Raw genomic sequence first — 13,879 nt, 5'->3', positions numbered from 1 at the left:
GTAACACCCATGAGATCCTTATACTGTGTTTATGTTTTCAGGCGACTACACACCTGACCTCCCAGCCTGCAAGTCAAACGGACTAGACTACCCAGACTCCCCAAGCCCCTTGCCTCCCTACCCCCACCATCCCGACAACCTTCACACAGACCCACTAAACCCCCACCCCCTCCACCCCGCCACCCCCCTCCCCTGGGCCTCCACCCCGACAGGGCAGGACTGTGCGAACGTCACCCATCTAAGAGGCTCCAGGGTCTCCAGAACGGAGCAGGCCACCTTAGCCATCCTACCCAACTGAAGGTGCCCCTGGCTGGACAGAATGGGCAGAACAAGCCCTGGGAAAGATTCATCCGGGAGGACTTCGCCCAACACTTCCACCAGGCTGTGTTGCAGTCTACCCACAAGACACTGGGTAGCTCCATATGCGTTCCGGAGTCCAGTATAAAGTCTGAGCCCTCAGCGCCCTACAACATCCCCCCTCTGAAGAGACCAGACCCCCTCCACACACCTCCACACCCCACCAATGAGCATCATCCCTACCCTTCTCCACCCCACCATGACCCTGATGGCGTACGGGTTGAGCGCTCAGAGGAAGATGAGGAAGAGGATGAGGAAGAAACCCCTAGGAAGTGGAAGGGCATAGAGTCCGTCTTTGAGGCGTATCAGGAGTATGTGGATGGTGAGTTAACCTTTCATCTACAAATAGTTTTTAGTCAAATTTTCTTTCTCTTCCCCAACACACAATTTCTCATCCTCTATCTATGCCCATCTCCCTATCTGTCTTCCTCCCTCTCCCTCTATGACCCCATATCTTCCCTTTACCCTCCTGTCGCTCTCTCTATTTCTCTCTTCCCCCTCTCTCTCAGAGCGGGGTATGGAGAGACAGGTTCTCCACAGTCAGTGCAGGAGGCTGGAGACTCAGAACTACACTCTCAGCCTGACAGCTGAACAACTCTCACACAGCATGGCGGTAAGAAACTCAGCTCCCATATCCACAAAGTGTCCACAAGTCTCCCATATCCACAAAGTGTCCACAAGTCTCCCATATCTACAAAGTGGTACCAGTACTGAGTCGATGTGCAGGGGTACGAGGTAATTGAGGATGATTGGCTCCCCAGATCCTCAAAACGTTATACAGCTGCACCATCGAGAGCGTCCTGCCCGGTTGCATCACCGCCTGGTATGGCAACTGCTCGGCATCTGACTGTAAGGCGCTACAGAGGGTTGTGCATATGGACCAGTACATCACTGTGGCCAAGCTTCCTGCCATATAGGACCTATATACTAGGCGGTGTCAGAGGAAGGCCCAAAAGGTTGTCATAGACTCCAGTCACCCAAGTTAGAGACTGTTCTCTCTGCTACTGCACAGCGAGCAGTACCGGGGCGCCAAATCTAGGTCCAAAAGGCTCCTTAACAGCTTCTACCCCCAAGCCATAAGACTGCTGAACAGTTAATCAAATGGCCACCCAGACTATTTACTTTGACCCCCCCGCCCCCCTTTATTTTTACACTGCTGCTACTCGCTGTTTATTATCTATGCACAGTCACTTTACCCCAACCTACATGTACAAATTATCTCGACATTGAGTCCGTACCGGTAACCCCCTGTATATAGCCTCGTTATTGTTATTTTATTGGGGCGGCAGGGTAGCCTAGTGGTTAGAGCATTGGACTAGTAACCGGAAGGTTGCAAGTTCAAATCTTCGAGCTGACGAGGTACAAAATCTGTCGTTCTGCCCCTGAAGAGGCAGTTAACCCACTGTTCCTAGGCCGTCATTGAAAATAAGAATTTGTTCTTAACTGACTTGCCTAGTAAAATAAAATAAATAAAAATTGTTATTTTATTGTGTTACTTTTTACTTTATTTTGATTTTTTTTAAATGTAGTAAATATTTTCTTAACTCTATTTCTTGAACTGCATTGTTGGTTAAGTAAGGGCTTGTAAGTAAGCATTTCACAGTAAGTACACCTGTTGTATTCGACGCATGTGACAAATAACATTTGATTTGCGTGGAGATATGTACATATAGATAGGGATAAAGTGACTAGGCAACAGGATAAAAGGAAAGGTCAATGCAGATAGTTAAATAGTTAGCCAATAGCTACCCAGACTAACTATTCAGCAGTCTTGTGGCTTGGGGGAAGAAGCTGTTCAGGGTCCTGTTGGTTCCAGACATGCGGTAGCAGAGAGAACAATCTATGACTTGGGTAGCTGGAGTCTTTGACAATTTTTAGGGCCTTCCTCTGACACCGGCTGGTATAGAGGTCCTGGATGACTGGAAGCTGGGCTCCAGTGATGTACTGGGCCGTACACACTACCATCTGTCGTGCCTTGCGGTCGGATGCCAATCCTCAACTTTTTGAGGATCTAGGATTATGATCTGTAAAAAACTAAATACAATTTGTCTTTATCTGTGATGTGTGTCTGTGTGTCTGTCTGTCTGTGTGTCAGCACTCTGTGTGTCTGTGTGTCTGTGTGTCTGTGTGTCTGTGTGTCTGTCTGTGTGTCTGTCTGTCTGTCTGTCTGTCTGTCTGTCTGTGTGTCTGTGTGTCTGTGTGTCTGTCTGTGTGTCTGTCTGTGTCTGTCTGTCTGTCTGTCTGTCTGTCTGTCTGTCTGTGTGTCTGTCTGTGTCTGTCTGTCTGTCTGTCTGTCTGTCTGTGTGTCTGTCTGTCTGTCTGTCTGTGTCTGTGTGTCTGTGTGTCTGTCTGTGTGTCTGTCTGTGTGTCTGTGTGTCTGTCTGTCTGTGTGTCTGTCTGTCTGTCTGTGTGTCTGTCTGTGTGTCTGTCTGTCTGTCTGTCTGTCTGTGTGTCTGTCTGTCTGTCTGTCTGTGTGTCTGTGTGTCTGTGTGTCTGTCTGTCTGTCTGTGTGTCTGTCTGTCTGTCTGTGTGTCTGTCTGTCTGTCTGTCTGTCTGTCTGTCTGTCTGTCTGTCTGTCTGTCTGTCTGTCTGTCTGTCTGTGTGTCTGTCTGTCTGTCTGTCTGTCTGTCTGTCTGTCTGTCTGTCTGTCTGTCTGTCTGTCTGTTTGTGACTGTTTGTTTACACCAATGTGCTTTGTTCACCCCTACTCACTCTTAGTAAACACTCTGGCTCTTTCTCTCTCTTGCTCCATTCCCTCTCTTTCTCTCTAGGAGCTGCTGAGTCAGAGACAGAGGGTGAGACATGAGAGAGAGAGACTGCAGGCTCAGCTAGAGCACTTCAGGAAGTGTCTGACCCTTCCCAACGTGCACTGGGGCAAGGGGCAGCTCAAAGGTCACCTTCCCCGCTGACTCCCTGCTCTGCTCCTGACAGATTGACAGAGACAGACAGACAGACTGACTGTCCTCTGGAGAGAGGAAACTGGATTGGTTCCCAGTCAGAGGCAGAGATGGAAGAGAACTCTGGACTGGGAAGGAAGAAAGGATGGTAGAAAGGGAGGAGTGCCACACTCCTAGACTCTGTAGTGTGGTCAGACTCACCATTGTTGAAAGACTAGAAGTCTAAAAGCTAGAGGTCGTAGCTACAGTGGGGAGAACAAGTATTTGATACACTGTCGATTTTGCAGGTTTTCCTACTTACAAAGCATGTAGAGCCAAAATCCCTGCTGCAGTGTGTGAAAACCTGGTCAAGAACTACAGGAAACGTATGATCTCTAATTGCAAACAAAGGTTTCTGTACCAAATATTAAGTTCTGCTTTTCTGATGTATCACATACTTGTCATGCAATAAAATGCTAATTAATTACTTAAAAATTATACAATGTGATTTTGCGGATTTTTGTTTTAGATTCCGTCGCTCACAGTTGAAGTGTACCTATGATAAAAATTACAGACCTCTACATGCTTTGTAAGTAGGAAAACCTGCAAAATCGGCAGTGTATCAAATACTTGTTCTCCCCACTGTACATAAGAGTATGGCATAATATTGGCACCCACTTTAACCAATTCTAGAATTTGGGACAATAAAATGACGAGTATATCCTCCTTTTTTCCCTCCTTGATTTTGAAGGGTTTGGAAGCAACCAATAGCAAGCTCAAAAGGGAATGCACAACCAATAGCAAGCCAACCAACCACTGAACTGGAAGGACAAATCAGCCAAGATGCACTTAAAGACCTAGAAGAGCTACTAGGGATCATACTAGTGACATTGCTGTTAGAACTATCTAGAACAGTAAACACTGTGCTATAGAGATATTACTATTCTGTTTTTTTCCCCACTTGGGTTCATGGACTTACAAAATCATAGTTGTAGAATATTTAAGACAGTGTTTCTATAAGAAAATAACTGGAGGTTGTGAAAATGTTTATGTATATATATATACACACACTACCGGTAAAAGGTTTCAGAACGCCTACTCATTCAAGGTTTTTTTCTTTCTTTTTTACTATTTTCTACATTGTAGAATAATAGTGAAGACATCAAAACTATGAAATAACACATATGGAATCATGTAGTAACCAAAAAAGTGTTAAACAAATCAAAATATATTTTATATTTGAGATTCTTTAAATAGCCATCCTTTGCCTTGATGACAGCTTTGCACACTCTTGGCATTCTGTCAACCAGCTTCACCTGGAATGCTTTTCCAACAGTCTTGAAGGAGTTCCCACATATGCTGAGCACTTGTTGGCTGCTTTTTCTTCACTCTGCGGTCCGTCTCATCCCAGACCATCTCCATTTGGTTGAGGTCAGGGGATTGTGGAGGCCAGGTCATCTGATGCAGCACTCTCCTTCTTGATAAAATAGCATTAACACAGCCTGGAGGTGTGTTTTGGGTCATTGTCCTGTTGAAAAACAAATGATAGTCCCACTAAGCCCAAACCAGATGGGATGGCATATCGCTGCAGAATGCTGTGGTAGCCATGCTTGTTAATTGTGCATTGAATTCTAAATAAATCACAGACAGTGTCACCAGCAAAGCACCCCCACACCATACCACCTCCTCCTCCGTGCATTAAAGTGGGAAATACACATGCTGAGATCATTCGTTCACCCACACTGCATCTCACAAAGACACAGCGGTTGGAACCAAAAATCTCCAATTTGGACTCATCAGACCAAAGGACAGATTTCCACCGGTCTAATGTCCATTGCTCGTGCTTCTTGGCCCAAGCAAGTCTTTTCTTCTTATTGGTGTCCTTTAGTAATGGTTTCTTTGCTACAATTCGATCATGAATGCCTGATTCACACAGTCTCCTCTGAACAGTTGATGATGAGATGTGTCTGTTACTTGAACTCTGTGAAGCATTTATTTGGGCTGCAATTTCTGAGGCTGGTAACTCTGCAGCAGAGATAACTCTGGGTCTTCCATTCCTGTGGCGGTCCTCATGAGAGCCAGTTTCATCATAACGCTTGATGGTTTTTGGGACTGACTTGAAGAAACTTTCAAAGTTATTGAAATGTTCCGTATTGACTGACCTTCATGTCTTAAAGTAATGATGGACTGTCGATTCTCTTTGCTTATTTGAACTGTTCTTACCATAATATGGACTTTGTCTTTTACCCTCAAAACACCAGTCTCAACGTCAACAATGAAGAGGCGACTCCGGGATGCTGGCCTTCTAGGCAGAGCTCCTCTGTCCAGTGTCCAGTGTTTTTTCTTTGCAACTCTGCCTAGAAGGCCAGCATGCCGGAGTCTGCTCTTCACTGTTAACACGGACTGGTGTTTTGCGGGTACTATTTAATGAAGCTGCCAGTTGAGGACTTGTGAGGCGTCTGTTTCTCAAACTAGACACTCTAATGTACTTGTCCTCGTGCTCAGTTGTGCACCGGGGCCTCCCACTCATCTTTCTATTCTGGTTAGAGCCAGTTTGCGCTGTTCTGTGGAGGGAGTAGTACACAGCGTCTTCAGTTTATTGGCAATTTCTCGCATGGAATAGCCTTCATTTCTCAGAACAATAATAGACTGACGGGTTTTAGAAGAAAGTTCTTTGTTTCTGGCCATTTTGAGCCTGTAATCGAACCCACAAATGCTGATGCTCCAGATACTCAACTAGTCTAAAGAAGGCCAGTTTTATTGCTTCTTTAATCAGAAAAACAGTTTTCAGCTGTGCTAACATAATTACAAAAGGGTTTTCTAATGATCAATTATCCTTTTAAAATGATAAACTTGGATTAGCTAACACAACGTGCCATTGGAACACAGGAGTGGTGTTTGCTGATAATGGGCCTCTGTATGCCTATGTAGATATTCCATTATAATCAGCCGTTTTCAGCTACAAAAGTCATTTACAACATTAACAATGTCTACTCTGTATTTCTGATAAATATTTTGTTATTTTAAAGGACAAAAAATGTGCTTTTCATTCCAAAACAAGGGCATTTCTAAGTGACCCCAAACTTTTGAACGGTAGTGTGTATATATATATATATATAAGGTTATATACTGTTACATTTTTTCTTAATAGGAATTAAGTCTAAATAATGTTTTTAATAGTTTTGCCATTGATAATATCAATACTTATTAAGCCAGAATGGTGTGTTTTTTAAATCATTTTAATTATAGTTATTTAAAAGCCTGCTTTAGAATACAAATTAGGGGTTAAACAAGACGCTTGGGATATTTGTACTGCTGCTGGTCAGTGTTTAAAGCACAGGAGGTTGGTGGCACCTTTTTGGGGAGAACAGGCTCGTGGTAATGACTGGAGTGTAATCAGTGGAATGGTATCAAATACATCAAACACAAAGTTTCCAGGTGTTTGATGCCATTCCGTTTGCGCCGTTCTGGACATTATTATGAGCCGTTCTTCCCTCAGCAGCCTCCACTTATTTAAAGATAAATAAACATGTTATAAGAGCTGTATGTGGAGTGTCCCAAACTTTATGAAAACATTTTGGAAAGGTGAGGAAGAAATACACTGCAGGTGAGGGACAGGAAGTGTAATATTTTGATCATGATAGCTATTTTCTATTATTTATTCTATTTTCTATTATTTTCTATTATTTAAATCTGAGTCTCAGCCACAAACCCCTCATAACCTGTCTGTCATTGAGATATCTTCTGCCACAGGACAGAAGTGCCAAAGTCACACAGAAAATTGTAAACAGATTCTACCCAATATGCCACAGGTTTTTCCACACCCTAATAAGGGCTCTACAGTGCTGCCATTTTGGGACATATTTTCCTAAATATTTTGCTATGCTACCTGGAATGTTAATTTGGGAGCACCAGTGCCCCTAGAAAAAAAATTGCCCAAATAATAATTGTTGTAATTATATCTTTGCTGTCCCATAGCCTCAGTAGTATGCAAACATGGAGATGAGCTTCAAAATAAGCTAGGATTCATAGGACCAATGTAAGGCATCAATCTTACAAATCTATTTTCCTGGTGCTTCTAAACCCTGCATTTTGTCATTGCTGGCAATTCTTATCATTAAAGGGGCACTCTGCAATCACAACATATATTTTGACTTATAAAGAATGATATACTGTAAATCCTTTGATGATTGAAGAGTTTAACTTATAAGCGCCCCAGAGCTTAGTTCCACTGTCGTACCCCATCAGAAGCCAAAATATAGGGCTCTATTCAACATGTATTGCTAATGCATTACAGGCTGCGTGATAGAAAGGTGAAGGTCATTTCAGATTGAGCCGACATATGCAGCGTTTACCGTGAAAGCTGTCTCCACTGTAATGCTGAACTTCCGTGATATGGATTGAATATAGCCCATGAGCTTGTTTTTACAATATTTGTCAACAAAATGAATGTAAACAAACACTGTATAACCTCCAAACATTGTTCAAACTGTAATCATGGATGAACAGTTCCTTGCATCTATATGTGGCTCTGTCAATGACTTTGAGTGTGGTTACATTTCTCCAGGCCCTTAACCTTTTACCGAAACAGTGGCGAGGAAAATTGCAGATTTCAGATTTAATACCTCTAATATTTGTCATTCTGCTCCTAAAATGGTTAAACTTAGGAGCAGATGTGTCACGTAGAGCCCTGCTGTAATAACAGGGCATCTCTCTACATCCTATTGACTCTAGAGGAACTCAGCCCTGTCCATTGCAGATACCCAGTCTAAGGCCAAAGTCTGCCTCGCTCTACCTCACGCCTACCCTACCTACATAACCTCTACCCCCCCCACACACAAACATATGCTGTTAAATCATGTTTCTATATGCTCTAGTTTTTATATTTAGCTTACAGTAGGCCTATCATGTAATATACAGTGCCTTCAGAAAGTATTCATACCCCTTGATTTATTCCACATTTTGTTGTTACAGCCTGAATTCAAAATGGATGAAATTGATTTGTTTTCTCACACAATACACCATGATGACGAAGTGAAAATGTTGTAGAAATGTTAGCAATGTTATTGAAAGTGAAGTACATAATGATCTCATTTCCATAATTACTCACACCCTTGAGTCAATACATGTTAGAATCACCTTTGGCAGCGATTACAGATTTGAGTCTTTCTGGGTAAGTCTATAAGAGCTTTGAACACCTGGATTGTACAATACTTGCACATTATTATTTCAAAAATTCTTCAAGCTCTGTCATGTCTTGCCATACTGTAACTAGGTCACTCAGGATCATTCAATGTCGTCTTGGTAAGCATCTCCAGTGTAGATTTGGCCTTGTGTTTTAAGTTATTGTCCTGCTGAAAGGTGAATTCATCTCCAATGTCTGGTGGAAAGCAGACTGAACCAGGTTTTCCTCTAGGATTTTGCCTGTGCTTATCTCCATTCCATTTCTTTTTTATCCTGAAAAACTCCCCAATCCTTAACAATTACAAGTATACCCATTACATGATGCAGCCATCACTATGCTTGGAAATATTGAGAGACGTACTCAGTAATGTGTTGTATTGGATTTGCCCTAAACATAACACTTTGTATTCAGGACAAAAAGTTAATTGCTTTGCCATCTTTTTTTCTGGATTAATTTAGTGCCTTGTTGCAAACAGGATGCATGTTTCGGAATATTTTTATTCTGTACAGGTTTCCATCTTTTTACTCTGTCAATTAGGTTAATATTGTGGAGTAACTACAATGTTTTTGATCCATCTTCAGTTTTCTCCTATCACAGCCACGCTGTAACTGTTTTAAAGTCACCATTGGCCTCATGGCGAAATCGCTGAGCAGTTTCCTTTCTCTCCAGCAACTGAGTTAGGAAGGACGCCTGTATCTTTGTAGCGGCTGGGTGTATTGATACACCATTCAAAGTATATTTAATAACTTCACCATGCTCAAAGGGATATTCAATGTCTGTTTAAAAAATATATATCTACCACTAGCTGCCATTCTTTGTGAGGCATTAGAAAACCCCACTGGTCTTTGTGGTTGAATCTATGTTTGAAATCTCCTGCTCGACTGAGGGACCTTACAGTTAATTGTATGTGTGGATTACATAGATGAGGTAGTCATTCAAAAATCATGTTAAATACTATTATTGCACATACATAGAGTGAGTCCATGTATATTATGTGACTTGTTAAGCAAATGTGTACTCCTGAACTCATTTAGGCTTGCCACAATAAAGGGGTTGAATTCTTTATTGACTCAAGACATTTCAGTTTTTAATTTTCAATTCATTTGTAAAAAAATCTATAAACATAATTCTACTTTGACATTATGGGGCATTTTGTGTAAACCAGTGACACAAAGTCAATGGGTGTGAATTCTTTCTGAAGGCACTATATTAATTTGATTGAACATTAATAATGAGCTATTTATGGAAATTCTACTGTAATTTCTAAAGAAAACTTTGTAAAATGTAGAACATGTCTGGATCAATTTCAATGGGAATCACCTGGATAAATAAAGAATCATTTTAATCGATAAAATGCATCATGTTCAAGTTGGTTGACAACATTTACTCCTCAGCTAGATTACATCTCCTTTCCTCCATCTGCACTGAACTGGCATGCATTTTCAGATAAGTGCAGATGAGGGACAGGAGACAAGGAAAGGAAACCACTATCCTACAGGTAACTGCCAAAATAAAGGAAACACACCAACATAGTGTCTCATTAGGGTGTTGGGCCACCACGTGCCACTAGAACAGCTTCAATACGCCTTGGCATAGATTCTTGAACTCTATTGGAGGAATGCGACACCATTCTTCCACAAAAACTTCTACAATTTTATGTTTTGTTTGGATAAACCTAAAACGCTGTCTCAGGCGCCGCTCCAGAAACTCCCATAGTGTTCAATTGGGTTGAGATCTGGTGACTGAGACACATAACCTTTAAACCCCTTATGCTACATTGACTCACATCTTTAAAAGTCACTAGGTCTTTCTTCGAGCCATGGTAGCAAAAGGAATGGGCAACCGGGCATTTTTATACATGACATTATGCGCACGAACATTGCAAAATACATTTACACATACATGTCATTCAATCATTTCATCCAAACTGCTTGTGCGCGTCAACGAGCGTCTGCATAGCTGGGTGCAAAAATAGAACTTGGCACTACAAGTCCTGCTTCTCCCATCCTCATTGGTTTTTAGGAGCATATACCCACGTGGGTGATTGGAAGATTAACTGAGGTCTACACTCCAGTCTAGCTGGTGGTGGTAATGCACCTTAAAGTTGGTTGCCAACCGCCATATCATTTGATTTATTTGACCTTTTATTTAACTAAATATATATTTAATTAATCAATATTTTAAATATAAAGTCCAAAGAAGAAGAAAAAGACTGAAGGAGGAGAGATTGCTAGAAACTAACTAGGTTTATCCTTTTATCTGTGGTTTAGTAGTCGGATTAGAGGACCTTGTGCATGCTGACAAGACCTGCCCGGTCTATTCAGCATGCTTGATCAGATGTTAATTTCTTAGTTAACTTGGGAACCACAACTGTGTTGGAGGCACCTGCTTTCAATATACTTTGTATCACTTAATCACTTAATCAAATGTTTCCTTTATTTTGACAGTTACCTGTATATACACGTTGATCTGAGAATAGGTACAACCAAATTCAGTAAAGAGGCTTATAGTACATATGTAGTTTATGCCCTCTGCTGGGCAGACCTTGTATAACACCTGCATTATCTTATTCTGGTGTTGCTCTCTGTCAGGCTGTGCATAAAGAAATATGGTAGAAAATTGAGTCTAAACCATGGTTACACCAATCACAATGCTTTGAAATTTACACAGGAGCATGAACAGATGCAAACTTCAGGGAGAATGTGGAAAATCAGACCGCAGAACAGTAGTAAAACAGATCATTTTGAAGGAGTTTGTTTTCATATTTTTGTTTATTTCTTTACTAACGTTACAAGGGAAGCACATTTATTTATTCACTTATTTGCCTTTACAAACATCTGTATTTCTGGTCTTGTACATCCTTGAAGGGTTAAAACAAGTCAAACAAATAGCGTAGGTTTCAAATATATATCTCATCATTCAAATGATACTGTAATGACTGTCCTGATGCTAAATAGCCATGGGAAAAGGGTAATGTCTGCTCACTAACCACGTTTACATGTGCCCAGTATTCCTGATAGTGGCTGATATTCTGCTTAATTAAGGTCTTACTCGGGATAAGCGGTTTACATGCACATTGATTATCCTGCTCACGAGTATCCCTGCATTCATGGAGAAACAGAATGTTTCTGATGGGTTCATATGGGTTAAATGGAATAGTAACTGAAATCTGAACACTGACTGTGGGCCTATAACCTCTCACATGTATCAGAATATAATATTAACTCCTGCAGAATTATGCATTTCTTGCAGTAAAATTATACAACAAATGTTAATTCTGTCAGCATATCTTGAGAAAATGCAAATACACATGTCATGTGTTATCTTTGACACTGTTATGCAAGCATCAGACAGTTTTTCAACCACACAAAATATGCACACAAAACTAACTGAAGTCTTATATGAAGCTGTGCTTAATCATTTTCTCAGTTTATAACTTCCTTTAAACCGGTCAAACTGATGACATTTGGACATTTTGCACAGGACCAACCTTTCAACTGTTTTGGAGTTAATGCGTTTTATTCCCGGTCCGGAAACAGATAACTTTACCGGTGTTAGCGAGATCACTCATGCATTCATTACATCAATGTAAGACATTATTCTGGCGAGCACTACTTTATTTAGTCTTCTGGTGTAACATGTTGTAGCATATCTAAGACAAACAAATGGCCTACCAAATGTCGGAAACTATAAACAGAAAGTTGTCTAAATTAGGGGTAAGTAGCAAATAGGCTATATGGTCCATTACCGAATATCAGCTAAATAAATTACTATGATGGATCGAATTGCTACTTTTGGAAGTGATTTGTTTGACAATAAGATGACATCATCAAATATGCTAAACAGCCTGCGCAGACCGCGGAAAACAAAAAAATTTGATAAAATGTTTACATGCCACAGTTCCCATCCAAAAATCAGCATATCCCAGGCATTTTATCCGTGTTTCAAGCTTTTTCGGGTAATTGTAAACGAGATATGTTTACATGTGTTAACTCAAAAATATAATACTTGAGTATCCCAAATATTAACGGGATATTAATGTGCAGGTAAACGTGGTCACTGATTTCTGCTTTCAACAAGCTTGCAACTCAGTAAACAGTGAGAGCAGACATTACATTTTTTACTTTGTAACTTTTTGGTCTGCTTCTGTGGAAGTTGCTAATAGACAACATACTTGTGTATATATATTGTATGTGGACACCCCTTCAAATGAGTGGATTCGGCTATTTCAGGCACACCCGTTGCTGACAAGTGTATAAAATCGAGCAAATAGCCATGCAATCTCCATAGACAAACATTGACAGTAGAATGGCCATACTGAAGAGCTCAGTAACTTTCAATGTGGCACCGGCATAGGAAGCTACCTTTCCTGAGTGGTGCAGCAGTCTAAGGCACTGCATCTCAGTGCTAGAGGCATCACTACAAACCCTGGTTCGATTCCAAGCTGTATCATAACCGGTCGTGATTGAGAGTCCCATAGGGCGGTGCACAGTTGGCCCAGTGTCGTCCGGGTTTGGCTGGGGTGGGCAGTCATTATAGATAAGAACAAATGATTTACCGACTTGCCTAGTTAAATAAAGGTTTTAAAAAATGCAAAAAGTTAGTTCGTCAAATTTCTGCATAGCTAGAGCTGCCCTGGTTATCTGTAAGTGCTGTTATTGTGAAGTGGATACATCTAGGAGCAACAATGGCTCAGCCGCGAAGTGGTAGGCCACACAAGCTCACAGAACATGACTGCTGAAGTGCATAAGCATGTAAAAATCACCTGTCCTCGGTTGCAATACTCTAAACTGCCTCTGGAAGCAAACAAAGAATATGATATGGATTTTCACGGCTGAGCAGCAGCACACAAGCCTAAGTTTACCATGCGCAATGCCAAACGTCGGCTGGAGTGGTGTAAAGCTTGCCGCCATTTGGCTCTGGAGCAGTGGAAACACGTTCTCTAGAGTGATTAATTACCGACGGACAAATCTGGGTTTGGCAGATGCCAGGAGAAAGAACGCTACCTTGCCAAAGGCATAGTGCCAACTGTTACGTTTGGTGGAGGAGGAATAATGGTTTGGGCTAGGCCCCTTAGTTCAAGTGAAGGCAAATCTTAATGCTTCAGCATACAATAGCATTCTAGACAATTCTGTGCTTCCAACTTTGTGGCAACAGTTTGGGGAAGGACCTTTCCTGTTTCAGCATGACAATGCTCCAGTGAACAAAAAGAGGTGCATACAGAAATAGTTTGTCGATATCGGTGTAAACTTGACCGGCTTGCACAGGGATGAATTGGAACACTGACTGCGAGCCAGCCAGACCTAATCTCCCAACATCAGTGCCCGACCTCTCAAATGCTTTTGTGGCTGAATGGAAACAAGTCCCTGTAGTAATGTTCCAACATCTAGTGGAAAGCCTTCCCTGAAGAGTGGAAGCTATTACAACAGCAATGTTCCAACATCTAGTGGAAAGCCTTCCC

General features: G+C 41.5%; 1 pseudogene; it reads left to right on the top strand.

Moving 5' to 3' along the window:
- LOC115134176 (genetic suppressor element 1-like) overlaps nt 1-9,481 on the top strand; it is a 29,091-nt pseudogene extending 19,610 nt beyond the window's left edge.
- Nucleotides 9,482-13,879: the final 4,398 nt, after the last annotated feature.

The sequence above is a fragment of the Oncorhynchus nerka genome, linkage group LG9a, assembly GCF_034236695.1.
Source record: "Oncorhynchus nerka isolate Pitt River linkage group LG9a, Oner_Uvic_2.0, whole genome shotgun sequence".
NCBI classification, from domain to species: domain Eukaryota; kingdom Metazoa; phylum Chordata; class Actinopteri; order Salmoniformes; family Salmonidae; genus Oncorhynchus; species Oncorhynchus nerka.
Note: the sequence above shows the minus strand (reverse complement) of the source record. Positions and strands in the feature narration are given on the sequence as shown.